Source organism: Lactuca virosa, chromosome 5 (genome assembly GCF_052849685.1).
Source record: "Lactuca virosa cultivar CGN04683 chromosome 5, Lactuca_virosa_CGN04683_v6, whole genome shotgun sequence".
NCBI classification, from domain to species: Eukaryota; Viridiplantae; Streptophyta; class Magnoliopsida; order Asterales; family Asteraceae; genus Lactuca; species Lactuca virosa.
Window position 1 is genome coordinate 179,455,484 of NC_136430.1, and position 6,000 is coordinate 179,461,483.

A 6,000-nucleotide genomic window follows, 5' to 3' on the forward strand; every position below is an offset into this window, starting at 1 on the left:
AATTTTCATCTTCGGAACATTAAGACTAATTCCTTGTTCACATGTATATGTGAGTCAAGTGAAGGACTAATGGATCGAGTACACATTCTTGTGCACTGGTCAAAGTCCACCACAAAAGATCGATAAGACTATTCGTCATGATTTACTAAAGCTTAGTAAATATGGTTATACTTACAAGTTTAAGTATAATTCTGAAACATTGGAAAAGTTTCGATGTATGGCAGAACGAATGAGAAGAATCAAATTAGGCAGAAAGATAAAAGTTTCTCAAATTTGAAAAGATGGAAGAGTACTTTAGTATCATGTTCTGTGATCATCTTAATGATTAAGAAACCATATCACAATTCATCCTCTAAGGAAATCTTAGTGCATTCATATAGCTAAGAAGAGGAGTCATGAATTGTTGAAGTGGTTAAATCAAGAAGATGAGTCATACTTCATTCCAAAAAAAGTCTTGGAGTCATACTCCAAGATTGTAACTTGAGTGATATATATTAAAGAAAGGTTTATAACACTTTTCAAATGTAAGAGTAAAATGTGCTCTACTCTTGTATATTTGAAATTAGTAAGTTGTGATGTTTTGGATAAAACAAAGACCAACTGAGGCCAATTGTGTGAAGTGTTTGTCTTGATAAAGAATCCGCACTATCTCTTGAATATTTGTCTGTCAAGGAGTGGCTCTTGGCAAGAGAGTCTTATATGTCAAGAGGACAGTGGGAGTCTAAAAGATCCTGAAAGAGTTTCAAGATCTAATCAAGGATAAACCTGTAGTTTATCACTAGCACACGACTTGAGGTTTATAACCTATCGTTTTGACATATTCCTATTTCTGTGCCCATTCCAGTTAAAGTTGGCTTTGCATATGGGTTCTGAGAGTTCTCAATTGGTTGCATAACAACTTGGAAGCAATGACAAGCCCTTGTGCTGACAGGTGGCAAGAAGTTAAGACTGCACAAGTTCAGTCCATATGAGTTTGGATTTGTCACTAACCTTGTCTTGTGATTATGGTTTTGACAAATTCACATGGATAGGAACACATACACCATAAAATCTAAGTGTCAAAAGGTTTCTCTCCGATTCATGAAAATGATGGTGAGGAAACGCTTTCACTGAGTAGATTTTAAGTAGATAGCAATTGTGATATTTGCATTCTCAAAAGTCGTTAGTGGAGCGTGTGAGGTTAACCGACACACTAACATGGACTTGTGAGAAATGGCAAAGATCTAAACAATTGAGACTATGATTACGACATCCCTTTTCATAGTTTTAAAAGTTGTTTAGACACACATGTGAGCTATCTAAGGAAAGGTGTATGATTTTGATATAGTTTTATCAAAGCATCTTGTATCAGAAATCTGAACTTTGGTAAGAAAGTCAATAAAGTATTGATTTCTAGAAGTCTAGCTGATTTCTGAGTATATGTCAAAGCTAGTGGGAGCATAAGTGTTATGCTAATAATCATCATGTTAGTGGGAGGATGATAATTATGGTAAGTGTTGCAAGTTAGCAATGTTAATTATAGAAAACAAAAGTTTCAATTGGGAAAAGTTGTTTTGCTATAATTAAAGGAGAGGAAATTATATTTCATTTCAATTCTAAAAGCTTAGATTGAGATTTTAATCATCTTTAGTCAAGGATATATATATATATATATATATATATATATATATATATATATATATATATATATATATATATATGAATTTTATGTTGGAATGGTTCAACACAAGGAAATTCTATATATATTGCGTTCTCAAAATTCGATTATGATTACGACATCCCTCTTCATAGTCGAATTATGAAAACATGGCAAATAAAAAATATTGTAGCAAAAGACTGATCTAGAATCATGTCTTTATGTGAGACATCATGAATCGTGTCCCATATGCTTCGGATATAGGATCGATTGCATGTGCTATAATATTCATTTGTTCTAAATTCTTCCAAATGCCTATGGCATTAAGAGCGAAAAAGTACTAGAACTGGATATGACTAAAGTGATTAAGCAATTGTCGAGGACAATCTAAGGTTTACCAAAGATTGGTTGCTCATGGACAGTTGGAAGTATGGTGTAAATTTTTGGAAAGGACCATATTGACATATTCTGAAAAGAGGCAACTCTTGTTCAGAAGTGATAGTCAAAATGGGAATATGGAAATGTTTCCATAGATGGAAGTTATTCATTAAATCTGTGTAAGATTAGGAAACTTAATGCAAGAAGGATGTTCAAAGCAATGTACTTTGAATTTAAGACTTCGTTTCCATGTAATGATCTCCATTGGAATACTTTGTAATGTCTGTTGCTAAGTCTTTGTGACTTTGTGCATAGTCATTACGAGAGGATCAATGCATATAAGTTTTGAATCTAACAGATTTCAGTAATTAGCAGGAATTTGGAATTCTTACGTTTACGGTAAGGATTTGGGATTGTGAAATGAGAATCATTGGAATTATGTTCAATTGATCTATTCCACCAAGTAAGGATCATAGAAAACCATAGTGTGCATACTTGGTGTATGACATAACTATAGTTTGGATAAACTTAGTGTGCATGCTTAGAGCATGGCATGACTATTGTTTTGATTCGAGTATAAAGTTGATGATTTGAAACATTATGCAATGAATAATGTGTAATCAATATGGTGATAAATAAAAGGTGTTCTATTTATATTCATAAGTTCTAAGACCATATTGGATTCGATTATTCTTGTGTTTCACTTTGCATGTTTTGACTTCCAGAATAACTAGGTCATTCTTCCCGAATGACTAAGTGCTCATAGATGTCTAAGGAGCTGGACATAGCAAGAGTTGCTATAACATTCATGAGTGCTCATAAGTTCTGAGTATTGGATTAAACCCACGCTCATTTGAATCACTTCATGGATTTTATCACGAGTGATCATGAGACGATAAGATCTTATATTCTTCAAACCTAGAGATATGAGTTGTTGACTATGAGTTGGTTATACATTGATTCTACGAAAACGCATTGGTAAATCGATGTTATAAAACATACCTTTGTGTATGATTCAACAAGTAGTAGAACAAGCATATGAGTCGAAGTTTATCCATTCCTTTTACCCTTGAAGGAATAAAAGCGATATATGTGGGCCCCTCGATGATTTAGTGATGACACCCCTAAGTGCTTGGCCAAGCCTGGACTGATTTGATTTGTTCAATTAGTCAGTCGTCATAAATCGGAAATCGGGAAACAACAAATGGACAGAGAGAATGCTTATAATCCATGTCTCAGTTCATATGATATCTAGAATGGAGGAATATATGATCCCTTATCTAATGGACACGTCATTTGACTAGGTCAGAGTTCGACAACGGCTTTAAGAGCTACGATTGTTAGTCGGATTTTGGAGTCATACGCAATAATAGTTTTAGACTTATCCAAGTAGGAGACTGTTGGATTAGTGTCTAAGTCCATAACTATAATTGGTATGTACTTGACCCGATTTGGCATGGTCCATTTAGGTTGCATGGCATCAGAACAATTGGATAGACAAAATGAGAAAAAGGATACTTATGATTTATATTAATATATTATAAGTTCTAATATATTAATATGAAACATATTATTTAATTAGCATTGCTCAAGAATTAATTTTGAATTAATTTAGTGATCAAAAGGAACTAATTAAGTATGGACTCTTATATATATATATATATATATATATATATATATATATATATATATATATAGAATGGGCCAAGTTCATTTAGGTTGGGCTAAGCTTTCATGTATAGTCCATGGAGTGTTTAACCCATGGATCCTATGGAAATGAAATGTCATGGGTATTAGGGTTTACATGAATGTAACCCTAATCCTCCAGACTATATAAAGAGGTCTATGGTTCATAAAATGTGGGCTAAGCACTAGTGTATAGTACACAAGAGGTCAAAACCGATTTGGTGCAAGTATCCTTATTCTCAAGTTATTCCAAGGGTTCTTGGTGTTGTGTGAACCATTTGAGGTGCAAAACTTGGGGCACTAGGCTCTTAAAGGTTCAAGACTTCAAGCTCCATCAAAAGGTATGTCATTCTACTAGATTCTTGTAGTGTAGTTGCTTCATATTATGCTAGTTAGGATGAAACCTTGGAATATTGAATATTTGCATGTATAATAGAGAACACATAGATCCAAGGTTTATAGGGTTGCATGTACACCGTAGGAGTGTTAGAATGCTCAAAACCCATCACTCTCGCTGTTACAGAAAATCTCCATTGGCTCCTTTACAGCTGGTACAACTCCAAGATCTCCAATGAAGTTCTTCAACCATATCGCCTCCTTTGACGCTTCACTTGCTGCTATGTACTCTGATTCGCACGTGAATCAGCCACAGTCTCATGTTTGGAACTTTTCCAAGTTATTGCTCTTCCATTCATGGTAAATACCCAGCCCTCCTGAGGGCGGAAATTATCTCTGTCGGTCTGAAAGTTGGCGTCACTATACCCCATCACTCTTAAGTCATCACTCCCACCGAGGGTAAGGACCCAGTCCTTAGTCCTGCGTAGGTACTTAAGAATGTTCTTTAGCATAGACCAGTGAGCTTTACCATGATTCCTTTCATATATGCTGACCATGCTCAATGCAAAGGCCACATCAGGGCGAGTACAAGTCATAACATACATGATCGAGCCAACCGCGGAAGCATATGTCACTCGACTCATCTCAACTATCTCGACTGAAAACTCGACGAGTTCTGGCCAAAAACTCAACGAGTTCTTGAGTTAAAGCATGAACTCGACGAGTTCCTTATAGAACTCGACGAGTTGGCCTTCCAGTTTGCAGATTTTCGATGTTTTTGGCTAAAATTGGACTAGAATCATTACCCTAAGCTGTTTTTTGAACTTATAAACATGTTTTTGATGTGGTAATGATTATGGTAAACCAATTTCGAGGTTATTATCAAAATTTCAAGTTTATGTGTGTTTATGTAATTCTTGAAATTGTTGATATGATTGTTCATACACTTATGAGTTATGGTAGATCACAGGAATTATTTGCAAATTGTTGTTATCTAATTCTTGATCTAAATGTGTTTTAATGGAGTCCATAATTTGTCCTCAAGTTATGGATTAGGAAAAGTCATTTCTTTTAAAGATCCATTAAAAAGCCATAGGTTACATAATTGAAGAGTCTTTTCTCATAAATAGTTTTATGGACTCCATAACTTGTCCTCAAGTTATGGATGTTCAAGAGTCTCTTCATTAAAAGTTGTAAAAACCTTAAATAAACTCATAAGTTATGAAAATCAAAAGGTTTTTGAATTGTTCAAAATTTTCCCTCAAGTTTTGAATTTGTAAAGTTTCCCCTCATGAATACTCTAATTCCAAGTTAAACCCTTAGCATTTTAAAAGTTAAAATTCAACCCTTATACTATTATAATATTAATAGTTAATAATTATATATATGTATAAGAACAAAGTCAGTCTTACCGTTAGTAGGCCTCATTCACGAAGCCGGTCTATAAGGGGGTTATAAGGTTACTGCCTATAAAATGGGAGTTTAATGGGTATCCACTCTCAACCACCGTTTCCTTGACTGGTGGAGGGTCATTAGCCGAACGGGTTTGACCGAACTCCAATTCTCCCTTCATTATAAGTATAATGATAAATATAAAGTAACTAAACCTTTTATAAATTCCTAATCTTAGTTACCTTTGGAAAATGTGATTTTGGTGCTAACCCATGAAATTACACTTTGCACTTTGCTTAAGTCGTTAGTGGAGCGCGTTTGGTTAACCGGCACATTAACCTGGATTTAACAAGGTTGGAAAAGGGTGGCTTAAGCTTTATCATAGATCGGTGGAGCGCGTGTGGTTAACCGGCACATCGATCAGGTGATAAAAATTAAGAGTACCAAGTATATTTGCATGGTTATTCACACCTTGTTTTGTGATCCTCGGCATCCCAGTCACAATACTTGAGAGGGCACAATCGAGATTGAAACATGCCATTGAAAAGTTCAATGAATCTCAAAAGATCTAG